This window comes from Phaenicophaeus curvirostris, chromosome 22 (genome assembly GCF_032191515.1).
Source record: "Phaenicophaeus curvirostris isolate KB17595 chromosome 22, BPBGC_Pcur_1.0, whole genome shotgun sequence".
In the NCBI taxonomy this organism is placed as follows: Eukaryota; Metazoa; Chordata; class Aves; order Cuculiformes; family Cuculidae; genus Phaenicophaeus; species Phaenicophaeus curvirostris.
This window is the reverse complement of record NC_091413.1, coordinates 7,122,232-7,139,575: the sequence shown is the minus strand read 5'-3', so window position 1 is coordinate 7,139,575 and position 17,344 is coordinate 7,122,232. Positions and strand designations below refer to the sequence as shown.

Here is a 17,344-nt window from a genome sequence, read left to right as displayed (position 1 = left end):
TCTACAACCTCCTCTCAGGCAATTGGAGAGAGCAATGAGGTCTCCCCTCAGCCTCCTCTTCTCCAGGATAAACACCCCCAGCTCTCTCAGCCGCTCCTCTTGTTCTCCAGACCCCTCACCAGCTTCCTTGCTCTTCTCTGGACTCGCTCCAGAGCCTCAACATCCTTCTTGTGGTGAGGGGCCAGAACTGACCCCAGGATTCACCAGTGCCGAGTCCAGAGGGAGAAGAACCTCCCTGGACCTGCTGGCCACACCGTTTCTGATCCAAGCCAAGATGCCATTGGCCTTCTTGGCCACCTGGGCCACTGCTGGCTCATGGTCAGTCGCTGTCAACCAACACCCCCAGGTCCTTCTCCTCCAGGCAGTTTCCAGCCAGACTTCTCCTAGTCTGGAGCTGCTCAGGGTTGTTGTGCCCCAAGTGCAGGACCCGGCATTTGGCCTTGTTAAACCTCATCCCATTGGTCTCTGCCCAGCGGAATCATAGTTCATAAAGCCACAGAGGTTGGGTAGGAGCTCTGGATCTCTGTGTTCCCATCCTCCACATGCAATTTTTCCTCCTGAGGACCCTCCATTGCACACCTCACACATATCCCTGCAGGGTGCTGGAAGAGAAAGAGTAACAGCAAGAATATATTTATCCCAGCAGAGTCTCAAGAGGGGCAGTAATCAGTCTCGAAGTGTTTCTCAGTTAAAGAAATGCCAGTTTCCCTTCTGTTAGCACTGCCTGTTGAATTTGGGCCACAAGCACAGAAGTAAAACACAGAGGAGGCTGCATCGGCTGTGCGTGGCCATCGAGGGAGATGGTCAAGCTCCCATCTCCTTCCTCACTGCACAAAGCAGCCTCCAAATAACACTACACAGTTGAACCAACGTGCAGGGAGAAGGCAGTAAAGATGTACCTGATATGCTGTCCTAGATGGGAAAGAGATGGGAATTTCAGGTCCTGTCCCTGCCTTCTGGTAGCTGGGGACGGCACCAGAGAAAGTAGGACTGCTCCTTCTCTGGTTAGAATTAAACCCCAGTTTTGCTCGTACTGGAGTGCATGGAAACTGCAATATCTCTGTATTCATAGCAGGTCTTCAAAGATGAACTTGAGCATCTTTAATCATTACCTAATCACTCAACTTTCACCACGGCAATGAGTGCCAGTGCCTCTTAAACAGGAACAGGGATGCACCAGGGACTACACTGGTCACCAGCCTTTTATCAGCTTAACTGTTATCAAGACAAATGCTGAGGTATAACAAGGGGAGGAAGAGAAGACTAAGAGAGAATTTGCTCCAGTTTGAAAGCACTGAACATGGTCTTAAACGCTTCAGAACAGGGACAGATCAAATGAAACATGTTAAACAATCCTTAGTGCAGAGCACCTCTGATATTGTTTGTTTGGGGCTACAGTGCAAGCAGCTGGCAGATACAAAATTATAGATTCACCAAACTGTTTGGTCAAAACACACTTCTACCTTTTCCTTTGCAATTCAGAGACAGTTGTGACCCACCTGCAGCGCGGATTTTGTCCTCTACTCCTAAGCAAAACACCATCTTAAGCACAACATAAGAAAAGCGAAGATGGAGTTGGACCACATGAAAAAGCAGCTCAAGCCAAGCTCTTAGTCTTTTCAACCTTCTCCTCCCAGCACTGGAAGCTCAGTGGACCTCTCCAAGATCTTCTGGACCCTGAGTGACCTCCTGGCATTTTAGCTCAACCAGCAAGATCTCAAACTCCATGATGGAGACCAAGAACTATCCCTGCTCTCAACACTTCCCAGACTGGCTGCATTCCTCCCCCAACAAACTCCTTTCAAACAGCAAGACAGACCCATGTTGCCAACAGGCAAACAGCTCTCCACCTCTCTCCAGTTCTCTCCTGCCCCCTTGTTTTATTGCTGTGCTCCGGTTTCTTTCTATATGCCCCTCACAGCTTGATTAATACTCATCTTGGGTGATCAGATGTCTGGTAACTCAGGCTTTTTATGCCACTCCGCACTGTAATTCTCATTACAACGCACACATTTTACTAGAAAGCTTTTTGCTGACTGTTCCCTCTCCTGACATCCAGGCCATTCAATCAGACACTCTGGACAGAGGTCCCAGCTATAAAATTCACATGTTCCTCAGCTGCCAGAATGGGAATTTGGTGACAGTACAATTCATTCATTTATTTAATGATCTTAATGTCAGCCTGAGTGGATAAAGTATCCTTTGGCTTTAGTGAGCAGCAATGGGGAGTGTGCCAAACACCAGCAACGATTGTTTCAGTGAATGCCTGCAATCCCAGGTACCGCTGCCACAGGAGATGCAACAGAATGTTAAGTTTTAGGGGACAAAATGGCAATAATTTCAAGTCAAACTTCGTGCACAACCTCAGAACCAAACATTTAAACCTCAAGTAGTTTAAAAAAAAATGTTATCTGCACAAATAATTTAAAGAAGTGGTTTGGAAATGTAATTTCCAAATTATAATTATTTCCAATACAATTAAGCTGAACAGCCTAAAGTCACTGAGAAGAACACTTTGTGATATCTGCATACCAAAAAAGATTATTTCTTTTTTTTTCTTTTGAAGAGACGGACATAAAAACACTTTGAAATCTACTTTAGAACACGATGCTGAAGGAAAACAAACACAAGTTGCACAGACAGGTTGACAGCTGAATTATTTGCATTTTGCCAACCAAGAATACAAAACGCAGAGGCCAGAAAGTACCTGAAGGAGATTGTCCGGTAATGACTATTTATATCTGTGTCAGCACTGGTAAGAAAGGGCACCACAAAGTGAAGCTGGCTTTATATTCTATAGCAAGGCAAACTCAGATGTCTCAGCAGCTTGAGAAACACCACAGCCAATAGAGCCTTCCGCAAGGCCGTCACCCTGCTGAAACGACCACGGACTGCTGAAATCCCTTCCCACCATACAACAGAGTTCAAGACGCATCATGAATTCACACTAAAAGTCTCAATAAACATGCTTTAAATGCTTTTTGATGTCAGTTCTTGACAAAGAAAGTGGCATAGATGATCCACATTCAGCTGCAGCGCCCTGCCGAGCCCCCTCTAACACAATAGAGATACTCAGGCTGTCCAACCCATCGTCTGCACGCTGCAAAACAGCAGAACAGCGCAGCACCCTGCACATCACCATAAACAAGGATTCAGGACTTCCAGAAAGTTTTCAGACCAGACTTCATTTCAACTTCCACATCAGACTCTACAGTTCTCTAGAGGATCCCGTGGCAGCCCTAGGACAGAAGGCCCAGGTCTCGTGGCTTAGCAGGAATGGTTGGTTCCTCTCCTTCAGTATGTTAGGAATATTCAAAGACAGCAGCTGACTAAAAAACAAAAGCTGCAAGTACTATCACTAAAATCTTTCTATTTGATGCCCACAGGAAGAGTCTCCTGCTCAGTCTCAGAAGACTGAAGAGCTCTGTGCTTTTGCTTTTCAGCAAATGAACACAATAAGCCCAGAAAAAAACCTAATTTCAAGGCACAGTAACTTCTACAACTTCTTAATAATACATAAAATACAGAAATCTCTTTTCCAGACCACCATTAGCGCAGCCATAACATTAGTTCAGATGGATTTTCAAACGCCACCAGCAACGCAGACACTTAGATCAAACTGCTCTTGGTAACTCAGTAACTCTCACACAGCCACTCTCACGTGTAAATCAAATCAAAACGCAAACTCACAATCATCATCAGGCAACCCAAAAGGAGAATTGGTGCAACGTTTATTAGTTTGCACCTCCCAAAAGCTTTCCACACTCCGGAAAATCTGTGTTTAACTGCATTAATTCTTCCTTTCTCAGTGTTCTCATAGCATCAAGGGCAAAGATTTCTTTTCAGACCACTCTGCAGGTGTGAAGTCCGTTCTCTGGGTGAGAGTAGAGATGGTCTTTGTGACTTTTACAATTATTCCTGGGCAGATACTCTTATTACACAGCACAAGAGTCTCGTTCCTGCCAAGCTCAACCCCCTGGAAAGGAGCAGCTGCTCTGTGCATCTCAACAAGTCCGAACCCATTTCAACACTTCCCCAACAGTTTTGGAGGGCGCTGCTTGTATCGGTCAAGCACTGGATGTGTTTTTCTTACAAGATGCACACTTTAGAAGCTACTTTGCTTTTCTTGTGGCATATTTAAAGCTCTAGAAATCTTTCAGCTCTCATCCGGATCAATGATACACAAAGGTGTTACAACCAAGAGCAGAAACATTGCTTTTCAGTAGCAGAATTGATTTATATCTGATACAATCTCAGCGTGGGGAAACTTGACCTTTTCTCTCTACCTCAGATGACCACACAACAAAAAAAGGTAAAAACAACTCCTAAGGCAGGATCCACATAGGGAAAAAGAAACACTGTCCCATTAACCTCCTTAACATGCCCAGCAGCAGTTTGATTCAGGTCCCATCAGCATGCCATCACCTACCCCAAAACAATTCTGGAACATCTTCCAAACATATATGATATAGCATAGGAATAACACACACTGGAAAAATTCACTAGCCTAAAAGCTTATTTTGCTCTCCTCCTTTTGATCCTTTTCTTTTATAAGAACCCATTCTGTTTTCTTCTTCCAGCCGTTCAACATCATCAGTTCCTAACCGGAAGGCGAAGTCTATAGTTTGGAAAGAGAAGCTGTACATTGGAAAAGAAATTACACCAAGTGTAAAACACCATGCTCTGAGAAGTCACGTCAACTATGCTCCCTTAAACACAGAAAAATGAGTTCTGCTGGCTCCTCCAGACCATGGGGCACACGGTTCCTCCACCCACGTCTTCACTGCTGTCTCAAACACCATTTTTCTCTTCCCCATTCACTCCAGAAAAGCCTTTGCCATTGCTGACAAGAGGTATTCAAGGCACAGATAAAGTTCCCTACTAAAGAAATGCCTGTAAAACAGTGATACTACTCATCTGTAATTCCCCAGAGTAAAAATTCCAGCAACTCTAATCACATTAGCGGATTTACACACAACTAAACTTGACAGTTGACTAGCCCTGAAATTGCCGGATTAGGAAGAAAAAGAAAATATAGGTTAGCTACGACTGCTGAAGAGAGAGATCTTCACTGCTCGCTCCTGCTGCGAAACCGAAATGGAGCACCAGCTCAAACCCCAACGTTTGCTAACAAGGTGACAGAGCCTTTCAGCCCTAAGATGATGGACAAAACCCTACATCCAGCATCTAAAAGGGAAGATATTTGTCCCAAGTCCCCTCTTGCTCTCTCATGACTTCTTATCATAGATAAAAGCATCACCCGCGTTCTAAAATCCATGCTGCACATTTAATATGCATCTACTTATGGCCTCCAGTTGCACAAGGGCAGGTTTGGATTGGACATCAGGAAAAATTCATTCACTGAAAGGGTTCTCAGGCACTGGCAGAGGCTGCCCAGGGCAGTAGTGGAGTCACTATCCCCAAAGGTGTTTAAAAGATGGGTAGATGAGATGCTCAGGTCTGCTTTAGTAGTGGACAGGTACAGCTAGTCTCTAGGATCACAAAGGTCTTTTCCAACCAAACAACTCAATTCTATGATTCTGTTTAAACGGCTAAAGCAATCTTTTCCCACAGACTTCTGCCAGAGAACACACACATACAATCACATCCTCAGATACAAGAAGAACGTCAGCCATCCGAAATCACATTTCTGGAAGAAGGATTTCTTCCAATACATTTCACCACAAAAGTCTTACAAAGCTGGTAAAGTGACATATCTGAGCTATAACACCATTAATTTTTGTCATTAAATAAATTAAAGCTAGTTCTGCTTGAAAGAACGCTGAGATGCGCCAAGGCTGGGGAACATGAACAGGGGAGATGGCAGAGAGGTCTAAAAGCACTTAATTTTCTGGCAATACACTCACAAACCCCTGCAGAGGAGTTGCTACCAGGGAGCAACAGGGCAAGTTCCCACATTTCTGAAGCGTCTTTTCTGCTGCATACCCTCCTGAGACATACTATCTCCACCACTTCACACACTCCTAACATGGAAACACTTCTCAGGCAACACTGCTGTCCCTCCCACTCCATAGAGCCACGATTTCAGAAAGCTGAGCTCAAAAAAACCCCTGAGAGCAACGAACATCTCAAAAGCTGGTGAGACACTGGAACAGGTTGCCCCGGAGTAATCGTGGCTGCCCCATCCCTGAAGGTGTTCAAGAACAGGTTGGATGGGGCTCTGAGTATCCTGATCTGGTGGAAGGTGTCCCTGCTCATGGCAGGGGGGTTGGAACTGGATGGGTTTTGAGGTCCCTTCCTACCCAAACCATTCCACGATTCTATGATCTCAGGCCAGCTCCTTCCCACCTCACGACACACTTTCGTTTTCATGCCCCTAGTGCTCCAAACGCTCTTCCCACTGGCATCTGGAAGAGGATTTCCCACTGGGCTCCCCTTTTAGCTCCAGTTCAGTGCCAAAGCTGCCCAGCAGCTGCCCATGATGCAGGGAGGCACAGAGCTTTACTTAGAAAACAAGATGCTGCTCTTCAAGCTGACTTTTAGGCCCAAGCAGCTTTCTGATCCCTGGGTCTTCACCTTCAAAATCATCAACAAATAAACCCAGGGAGCACAGAGAGATGCAGCATCACATACTCTGGGAAAAGCCACTCGGCATGGAAGCAGGGAGGGAACAGGGCTTCAAACTCCCAGAGGGTATCACAGCCACCCAGAGACCCCAATCCTTCAGCGCTCACTGAAGATACTCCCCTTGGAGAAATTCTTGGGCACTTTCCCCTCTAGCTCAAATCTTTGCTCACTAAGAGAGGACAGAAAACCCAAATCCTCCTCAACAGTCTTAATTTAACTAGAAGATTACCGATGCAGGCCTATGCCGACGGCACAACTTGGCTCACAACTGAGCACTGGGTAAGCACTGCAGGAACCTCACCCCAACTTCACGCACAGTCTCTTGCATTCCTGACAGTGATCCTGTATTTCTTGCCGCTCTCCCAGGCTTTTGGGAAGTCGCTCGCATCCAGAAGATGCCACCCAACAGAACAGGAACCAGCACACCGTTTTCTGAAAGCGACTACAGCACAGTTAGCTACAGCAACTCAGGAAAAACTAAAGCAGATGCTCAATTACTGAGGCAACGCTAGCAAAACCCAAGTTTCCATGCTCAGCAATACGACCTACTTCCCACAGAAATCCCCCAAACGCTGACCCTTCCCTTCTCCACCTCTCAGAGTTAAAGTAGGGAAAGAAAAGAAAGATTTGAGATGACTGACTGTTAAAACTCCTCCTGGACTTGGCACAACTGTCCCACTGCAGTAACCTGAAAAACACCCACATCGAGAGATGCCCAATCCAACCCTGAAACAACCACGGTGAGATAATAAGGCCAAGTTTACTGGTGCCTGGACAAAGACCATCAACAACCAGGAAGCCGAACTCTTTCCAACTGCAAGGAAGTTTGGAAAAGAAAACAAAACATTACTGCCACCAACCCTGAGCCCAGGCCGGCTCTGATGTGGCTCCAAGGCCCAGTGTTAAATTAACCCTGACGAGCCAGCAGACGTGCAACGTTACCCAAGCTCAGCATAAATCAATCTGTTTGTCCTTCACAGCGCAATGTTTGCCTACATCTGGGCTGGGAAGAAACCAGTGACCTAATTATATCGATCCACAAAATTTATTCGCAGCGTGGGGACTTTTTAAGAAGCAGCAGAACAGAGCACACACAAAAAATACTTCACTCTTCAGTGGGAGCGTGAGGGGGAATAAAGAAACATGGTGATGTTTAACATGTGCTAGAAGTACCATCAAGTTAAAGAAACCGAGGTCTACAATAAGCTTCCAGCCCGGAGAGTTCCTTCACTGTTTCATGTGTTTATGGAAGAAGCCTCACCACAGAACGACTGACCTCACCTGGAACATCTTCCTCAGAGGCTGAGTGAAAGCCAATGTGAAGCAGGGCAGATCAGGATCTATTTTTGACGATGTCCCACCATGTGTCATTCCACGGTTACAAACTCCTTGTCCGTGCCCCAAAACAAGGGTCAGAATTGAACTGGAGGGTTTGTCTATCCTGACAATGCCTGAGAAGCGTTTCTGCCAGGCTGGACTGAACACTCACCACAGCCATGAAATTGCCCCAACTTTTACACAGATAATTTAACTACTGAAAGCCACTGCATTAAGGAAATCTCTCAAAGCTCTGTCTTGTCTCTCAGCAGCTCCAATAACTTCCTACTCAGAAAGTAGGAAAGTAGTTTTGATGAAACTCCCATCAAAACATTCTTCTCCTTCATGTCCATCACTCTCCAGCTTACTTTCCTTCAAGAAGTGGGGTTTTTTTAAGGAAATTCCTCCTCCTCCCTGTATTTTTCTTTTTGCCTTTCCACAAACGCACAGGCTCTTCCTTCTCTACTGTTCTCTCCCACCCAATTCTCCTTTTTTTCCAGTTACATAAGTAACGGTTTAATTTCATGATGTATCAGCACTAAAGCCACACACATTTCCAAAGACACAAAGTTCACCACGTGGAAACTGTTTCAGTCGAAAAGCCCAGCTTGGAGCCCCAACCTACCTAGTAAGGTACAATAATCCTTCACACCAACAAACAAACCCATGCGCTGCTCCGAGAAGGAAACCTCGCAGTTGCCAGAAGAAACCTGCGGCTACTCTTTATCTGCTGTAGGGTGACGCTGTCTCAACAGTCCTACCAAAACAGAAACAAAAAAGAAACCAAACAGAGCTAAAAATACAGCTGAACTCGGATGGCCCCTCTGCACTCCTGTAAATCACAGATGAACTGCCCGAGCCTCACTCCTGCCACAGCGCTTCGAGAAGGTAACAGCTCTTGGTTACTACCTGGAAGAAGCACACGGGTTTCAACAGAGGGAAAAAGCAGCCAGGACGCTTGAACGCAGCTGACCCCGAAGGTATCGAGAGCACAGAGTTTGTATATATTGCATGGATAGATTATTCCTTTAACAGCTAAGGCGCGGTATCAGTCAAACACAACTTGTTTTCAAAACAGTCATGGCTATAAATAAAAATTGTCCTATTTCATTCCAGCCTCCTTACCTTTCTAACATCAACTCGTCGCATCTACCCAATGCTTCTCGGTTCCTCCGCACCTCCTGCTCCCAGCATCTGGTTGGGTCCTCGCGATAGCACCCACCGCCACACAGCCCCGGCTGTTAGGTCTTGCTCATCTCTTCCACAGGTTTTTATGTGTAGGGTGCACTCAGACATAAGCCCAAGCTTCGTTCCACATGCATGCAAGGCGTCATGCGACAACGCTCACCAAAAGCAACAGCATCCTCCTGTCTTAGCCAGGACAGCACGGCGTCTCTCACAAACCACCACCACGCTTGCCCTCAGCGGCATCAGAGAAGCCATCCAACCCCTTAAGGACTGCTTGAAAACAACTTTGGAAAGCCCAGCACGCTCCTGACCCCACAGCCAGGCAAACTCCATCCCTTCAGCATCATCTTTCCCACAAAAAAAAGACCCTTTCCAGACAAACCAGCACCTTGCTGGAAAACTCAGCAGAGCAGGGACTCCGTACACACACAGAGGCCAGCGTTCCCACTGTAACGCTTGGCACAACCCTCAAAAAACTCAGCGAATTCCCCCTGAGCAACACTTTTCCTTACTATCACCCCACCGTCTTTGTGATGACAGCACCTTCGTGCTGTTTTCTTCTCTCTAAATAAAGCACAGACTGGAATTCCAGAACAGCACAAGTCAGCCAAAAACACCCAGCGGAGAGCCCGGTCCTCTGCAGCACACTCTGAAGTCCTCAGAGGTTTCTTCACTTGACCCAAACAAATCTGTAACGTCAACGGTCTCATGATTTAAGCAACGTATTTGTGGTCACGGCAGGAACGATTCTTGCCGGAAGCACAAGAAAACAATGGACTTCAAGTGATTATAAAAGTGCTCGGTTCTCCCACCTCAAAAATGAAAGTGAGAGCAAGAAAATGCTTATACAGGGGAATGCGTTTCTTGAAGAGCACAGACATCACCGCGCAGCCGAAACAGCCCAGAGCACAAAAACACTTCCACGTTCAAACCAAAGCCACCGCTCAACAGCACAACACGCTCCTGGCTGTCCCACGCGTGGCAGCCGTGGGTCACAGCACAGCAAGATTTCACTAAGCATGGTTTCCACTTCAGGCTCACCCCTAAAACTTCAGAGAGCAGGGAGAGAAAAGCCAAGGGATGTTGTGCGACACCGGGAACAAAACCTCATGGAGGCAGGCAGGCCGGCAACCCTACTTTCCTGCTGATCCTTGCAATATTTCCCTCCGGACGTGGGGAACTAGGAGAACATAAGACCTTTAAAACCCATTCCCCGCGACCGCCGGCCTCTCTTTGTAGCAGCCGTTTGGGAGGGGGCATTTTATCGAGCAGAGCCTTCTGCTCCCCACAGTGCGTGGCCTCGCACAGGAAGCCGCTCGGTGCCCCATTCCACAGGGGATTTATTTCCACCAGCAAGCAAAGAAAAAAAATGGCAATAAAATAAATAAATCACATGGAAATTGGCGCCAGGTTGGAAAAACATGGGTTTCAATGCACCTGGAAAGGCAACAAAACCAAAGCACTTACCTAGGCAGGACCAGAGTGAAACTGGGGAGTGATCTTTTTGTTAATAAAGTTAACCCCCGCGGGGGTCACTGCTGCCCTGAGGGAGGAGGTGAACCCCTAAAACAGCTCATTGAGGGGGCACCCCCTTTCCCACAACCCCCCAGCAGATGCAGCCCCTTCTTTGTGGGACACACACAGAGCAGGGACCCCCCAATTGCCATTTCCCCCATCCCAGTGCCCCAACCTCCTCAGTCTGAGGGGACCCCTCACCCCTCAAGCCCCCTTTCAATGTAGGGAAGGCAGGGTCACCCCCACACCCACCCTGTGCCCCCACCTTGCCACCTCTGGGTCTAAGGACCCCCCCAGCCTAAGAGAACCTCCCACACCAGTCCCAGTCTGAGGGACACCCCCCAAATCCCCTCTCATTAGGGGGAAGAGGGCTCATCCCCCCCCCCCAACCACACACACTGTGCTGCCCCTCTCCTCACCCCCTGGTCTGAGGGCCCCTCCACCTCGAGTCCCCTCTTACCGGGGGACACACAAACCCCTGTGCCCCCATCCCCTCCTCCCCGAGTCTGAGGGCCCTGTCCTGGTCCCAGTTCACTGTGAGGAAGGGGGATTCACCCCCCCCACCCTCTCCTGTTGCTCCCTGGGCCCCTCTCGCTGTGGGAAGCCCCCCCCCACAACACACACATCCCCAGTCCCAGCGTGACGGCCCCCCCAGTCCCCACTCACTGTGGGAAGTTGGGGGGGGGGGTCGCCTCTCTAGTCCCCACTCACTGTGGGAAGTGGGGGGGGTTGCCCCCCTACCCACTGTGCCCACCCCCCCATTCTGAGGGTCCCCCACCCCAATCCCTGCTCTCTAGGCGAAAGGGGATCACCCCCGCACAACTCCCCCAATCTCAGGGTCTCCCCTATTCCAACGGGACCCTCCCCACCCCAGTCCCATCACTGCGGGAAGGGGGTCACACATACAACCCCCCCCATACACACACCTTGTGAGACTGGGGTCCCCCCTGTTCCACGGGGACTCCCCCACCCCAGTCCCAGCCTAGTGCCTCCCTTCTCCAGCCCCCTTTTACCGTGGGAAGGGGGTCCCCCCCCACTTCCCTCCCATACACACCCCCTCTGTGCCCCCCCCGCTTTCTGGGGTGCCCCCTTGGCCTGGGGGGGCCCTCCCTCCCCTAGGCCCCTCTCGCTATAGGACCCCTCCCCATACACACACACCCACCCCCCTCCCCCCGGTCTCAGGATCCCCCCGCTCCCCGGTGCCCGGGGCAAAGGATACGGCTGGGGCTGTGGCGGCAGGGCCCGTGCGGCGGGGTGCGGGGGCGCCGGGGCTGGGGGGGCCGGTCCCGCCGCCGCTGCCGCTGCCGCCGCCGCCGCCGCTGCCGCCGCCGCGTTCCCGGGGCCGCTCCCCGCAGCCGCCGCCGCCGCCGCCGCCGCGCCGGGTTTCAAAGCCGCCTTCTGCGGTAAACTCATGGCCAAGCGGAGCCACCGCCACCCCCCGGCGGGGAGCGGGGCCGGGGCCGGGCCGGGGCGCGGGCCGGGGCGGCGCGGCGGGGCCGGTCTCCGTGACAACGCGCGTCCCGCAGGGCTGGGGGGCGGGCGCGGCGGGGGCGGCGGCTCAGGCCGCGCTGCTCATGGGCCGCCGGCGGCGGCGACGGCGGCGGCGGCGGCGGGGGGTCTCGGTGCCCCTTCCCCGGGGGCGGCGGGGCCGTTCGCGGCGGCGGCTCTCGGGCGATGCCGTTGGATTTTCCTCACTGGAGCAGCGGAGCATCAAACATGGCGCCGCGGCCGCCTCCAGCAGTCCGGCAGGACGGACGCTCGGGCGCCTTCGGGCCGCTCCGGAGCCGCTCGGCCCGCCGCCGCTCGGCAACCTCCGGCAACCTTCGGCTCCTTCCGGACGCGCCGCTCGGCTCCTTTCGGCTCCTCTCGGCTCCTTCCGGACGCGCCGCTCGCCAACCGTCGGCTCTCTCCGGACGCGCCGCTCGGCTCTTTCCGGACAAGCGGGCGGCGTTCGGGAGGATTCGGCTACTTCCGGGAACGCTCGGCCCGCCGCCGCTCGGCAACCTTCGGCTCTCTCCGGAGCCCTTCGCGGGGCGCATGCGTCCTCCTCGCCGCCAGTCCCCCCACCCCCCCCGCCCTTTCCCTCTCTCCGCCCTCACCCCGCCGCCTCCCGTGACCCCCGCGCTCGGGAAACCTCGGCTATTTCCGGAGGGAGCTCGGGCAGCTTCGGATGGGCTCGGGGATCTCCGGAGCCACTCGGGAGCTTTCGGCGGAGCGCGGGGAGGCGGCGCTGGGGGGAGCTGCGAGAGCTCCCTCTGCTCTGGGAGAGGAAACCTGGAGCCCTGCGTGCAGTTCTGGGGTCCTGGGCACAGGACGGGCATGGAGCTGTTGGAGAGAGGCCAGAGGAGGCCACAGAGATGATCCGAGGGCTGGAGAACCTCCTGTATGAGGCCAGGCTGAGAGAGTTGGGGTTGTTCAGCCTGGAGAAGAGAAGGGTCCAGGGAGAGCTTGGAGCAGCTTCTAGAGCTGAAAGGGGCTCCAGGAAAACTGGGGAGGGGCTCTGGGTCAGGGAGTGCAGGGACAGGACGAAGGAAACGGTTTGGAGCTGCAAGAGGGGAGATTGAGATGAGATCTTGGGGAGAAATGTTTTGCTGTGAGGGTGGGGAGGCCCTGGCCCAGGTTGCCCAGAGCAGGGGTGGCTGCCCCATCCCTGGAGGTGTCAAAGGCCAAGTCCCACCCCTGCCATGGGCAGGGACACCTCCCACGGGATCAGGGGCTCCAAGCCCCATCCAACCTGGCCTTGAAGCCCCCCAGGGATGGGGCAGCCACCCCTGCTCTGGGCAGCCTGGGCCAGGGCCTCCCCACCCTCACAGCAAAACATTTCTACCCAAGATCTCATCTCAATCTCCCCTCTTTCAGCTCAAAACCATTTCCCTTATCCTATCCCTGCCCTCCCTGACCCAGAGCCCCTCCCCAGCTTTCCTGGGGCCCCTTTCAGCACTGGAGGCTGCTCTGAGGTCTCCCTGGAGCCTTCTTTTCTCCAGGCTGAATGAGCCCAGCAGCCCCTCCTGGACGCTGGCAGTCCTGAGGGCGAAGGGGCCGCTGAGGGCAGCCCCTGAAGGATCCCACCTCTGGGCACCAGCGTGGGGAGGGCCCTGTGGGCAGCAGGCATCTCCCTCACCTCCCTGTGCCTTTGCCCCCCATTTCTGCACCATCGTCAGTGTTTCGTAACCCGTCTGCAGCCCCTTCCTTGTGACCACCGCCAGGCTGAGCTTGGCAGGGGCGAAGGCGGTTTGTGCCATCTTGGGGAAGATTAAAAAGACCTCGGAGCGCATTCAAGCAGCCGCTGGGTTGTCCTGACTTGTCCTGCCCCACCGTTGGCTCCCAAGGGCTCATTCCAGCCAGGAGGCACCAACTGACGTTCCTGTTCTGACACACGTCCCAGGGAGACGCTCCCAGCACCAGCATGCGTTGCCGCCTCGTGTCCCCTGGCCTAGGGTACTTGAGCTGCTTGAGGTTGTTTTCCGTAGTTTATTTGCATCTTCTGGGCAGCTGCGAGCTTAGAAGGAAGATAAACCTTTGAAAAATACTCTTAAAAGTTTCTTTTATTACAGTAAAAAGCTCTCTGTGGTGTGTTAAGGCGCTTCACAAGTAACTGGTGCTGCAACTGGAAGCTGACAGAAGAAAAGTGGAGGTAGAGGAGAGGTGCTGAGAAAAACCTACCCAACACTCACCTATCCACATCTCCGCAACAGCCCCATCTTGAGCAGAAGGGTGATTTTGAGGTTTAAAATGTGAACCTCGAGGGGGAGAATCTGGACGGAGGGGTGTTCTCTACAGGAAAACTCAACACAGCACCCAGTGGCCAAAAACCAGAAGGTTCTTGGGTTCATTTTTCCTTTTAGAATCACAGAATCACCAGGCTGGAAAAGACGTCTGAGATCAAGGCAAATCACACATATCTGCCATTAAACCATACCCTTAAGCACCTCATCTACCCAACTTTTAAATACCTCTAGGGATGGTGATTCCACCGCCTCCCTGGGCAGCTGTTCCAGTGCCTGATGATCCTTTGCATGAAATTTTTTTTCCTAATGTCAAATCTGACCCTCTCCTGGTGCAGCTTGAGGCTGTTCTGCTTTGTCCTGTCACTTGGGAGAAGAGCCCAGCGCCCACCTCTCTACAACCTCCTTTTAGGTAGTTGTAAGCAGACTCTGAATTATTAAATAATTCAGTTTATGCAGGTTAGGCTGGGGATACGAAGCTCACCATCCTCCGAGGTCTGATCTCAGAACAGAACCTGCGAGCTGCTATGCCGCTTAAGCCACCGTACTGGCCTTCCACGAGAGCAACTGGAATAGTTTCTTTCTTACTCAGAGCCCGTGTCTCCCCGCTGCCACCTTTTTACCAGCTTTGCCTCCTCAGAATTAAAAAACAGACAGGTCTCTGTTCCGTACTACCCCACGTAGGATGATTTGGCCAACAAAACCTGCAGATCTGGTGATCCTGAGCAAGCGCCAGCTGGATTCACGCCCTTCCCGCCTCTGGTTCCTCTCCATTTTTCCTCCTATTTTTCCTGCTAGCTCTATTAGCACCTGGGAATTCATGTGTCACTACAGGCAGCTTGAGTTTACAGTGCTGAGCGCTCATTTCGGAGCATCACCAACCGTTTTTCCAGTCTCTCACATACCTGGCAGAGCTGAGATGCTCACAACCGTGTGGTGAAGAGCGTAGGAGCACCGGGGAACTCAAAAAAATTGAATAAAGGATTGAGGTGCACTGAAAAATCGCTGTTTTCCTGCAGGGATCCTCATGAAAAAGAGAGCATAAAGCACAAAACCATGGTTCTGAGAGCAAGGGAGGACATGCAACCTCAACACTGCTCGGCTCTGAGTGAAAAGCACGGCAATGATCAGCATGAACAGGTCCCAGGCTGCAAGGTAGGACTTTGAAACTTGCTTGCCACCTGCTGTCCTCCTTCTTTCAGGGAGGTCCAGCTTGTCTGAGGAAGCTTTTAGGCCTAAAATCTGATGGCCCCAGCAGGAGAACCCAGCACTGTTGTGATGCGTTAGGGCTTAGATCCTGCTTGGAGAGGGCAAATTGGGAAGGAGAAGAGAAGTTCAGCTGGGTTCGCCTCTCACAACCTCAAGGGCTGTTTCAGTCACAGAATCATCGAATCACCAGGTTGGAAAAGTCCCACCGGATCATCAAGTCGCACCAACCCTATGGACAACAACCGTTTCCAGCTCATTTTGGAGGCTCCTGCATGCTCCTGGTGCCCACTTTCCCCCAACACAGCATGGCAGCTCCTCCCTTTCTCTGTTTCTCCTGCTTTCCTCCCCCTACTGATCCCCTTCCAACACTCTCCAGGCAAGAGAACCCGTGCAAAAAAAAGAAACCAGCCTGCTTGGAGCTGCCTGGGCTTAGCCCTCAGCAAACATCTCTGTCCTCCGGGGCACGGCAGAGCGCAAAATAAAGCAAATACCACCCAGGATCAGGCAAGCCCACGCCAGGCACTGGAGCGCGAGTGGGATGAGTCACCTCCTGCCTGCTCTTGCCTTCCCAGACAGGCAAACATCCACCACCGGCTCCAAACCCAGCCCGGGGAGCCTTGACCGTGCTGTCCCCCGGCCACCGTGCAAGCCAACGCTCGCCCTTGAAATCCCGCGCTGGGGCTGTCCCCTGTGTGCTGACCGAGACACCACTATGAGTAAACCCCAGAGAGCCAAAATATTTCCCTTTTGGATGATTAAGCCACCTCTAAGAGCATCCTGGGCTCCCCTCCCTGCTTCTTGAAGCTGGGAAAACACCCTTCCAACCTAGCCTTGCTCTCACCACTTAATTCCTCTTCACCTTCCACCTACGTTGCTTCTCTCTTTTCTGAGGAACACAGGCGTTTCACTGCTTTTTAAAAATGCAGGGCCAGATCCAGGCCAAGACATCATGCCAGCAGTGCCGGTAACTCCTGCCAACACTGGAGCAGAGAGCTCAGGAAAAGATTTTCTCGGCTTCACCGCCCTCTGCGGGTAACGCCACCATTTCCAGCCAGATCCCAGGAAAGACAACGGCCACTCTCCCATCTTTGCAGGAAACTGAGGGCCTCGCAGGGAGTTGTGCAAGCAGAGTTTTATAGAATCATGGAAGTGTTAAGGTTGGAAAAGAGCTCTAAGCTCATCCAATCCAACCCCACGGTGCTTGCTAAACCACGTCCTGAAGCACGGCATCTACGCGGTTTTGAGCCCCTCCAGGGATGGAGACTCCACCACAGCCCTTGGCAGCCTCTGCCAGGGCTTGACAACCCTTTCAGGGAAGAAATATTTCCTAATACCTAGTCTAAACCTCCCCTGGTGCAACTTGAGACTTTCTGCTTGTCTTGTCCCTCAGGAGCAGAGCTCAGCGCCCACCTCACCACAACCTCCTCTCCAGGAGCTGCACAGAGCGATGAGGTCTCCCCTCAGCCTCCTCTTCTTCACAATAAACCCCTCCAGGTCCCTCACCCACTCCCACAACCCCAGACCCCTCTTGCTTGTCATCCCCTATGAAATGGGGAAGATTTGGTGGGTTTCAGAGCATTAAACCACTCAAAACCCACAGTTTTTCATACCCTGGCAGGATGCGGTGCCTGGGTGCATGGTGTCTTGTTTCTGATTTTTGTTTCAATTCAATCTGGGAGAGAAAACACCGTAAAAACAACATGAGGGTAATTTTCCTGTCTTATTTATGCAGCACATTCTCTGCACACCAGTGGCTCAGCACTGCCAGCCCAAAAGCACTCTGTATTTCCAAGAGCTCGTTA

General features: G+C 51.7%; 1 protein-coding gene across 20 annotated transcripts in view; it reads right to left on the bottom strand.

The window, feature by feature from the left end:
- EIF4G3 (eukaryotic translation initiation factor 4 gamma 3) overlaps positions 1 to 11,911 on the bottom strand; it is a 152,705-nt gene extending 140,794 nt beyond the window's left edge. For 12 of the 20 annotated variants that reach the window (XM_069874854.1, XM_069874860.1, XM_069874856.1 and 9 more), the window contains exon 1: positions 11,828 to 11,900. The gene's annotated coding sequence lies outside the window, so the exon portion shown is untranslated. Of the gene's footprint in view, positions 1 to 11,827 lie in introns of all 20 variants that reach the window. The other 8 variants (XM_069874874.1, XM_069874871.1, XM_069874872.1 and 5 more) reach the window with 4 other exon arrangements.
- Positions 11,912 to 17,344: the final 5,433 nt, after the last annotated feature.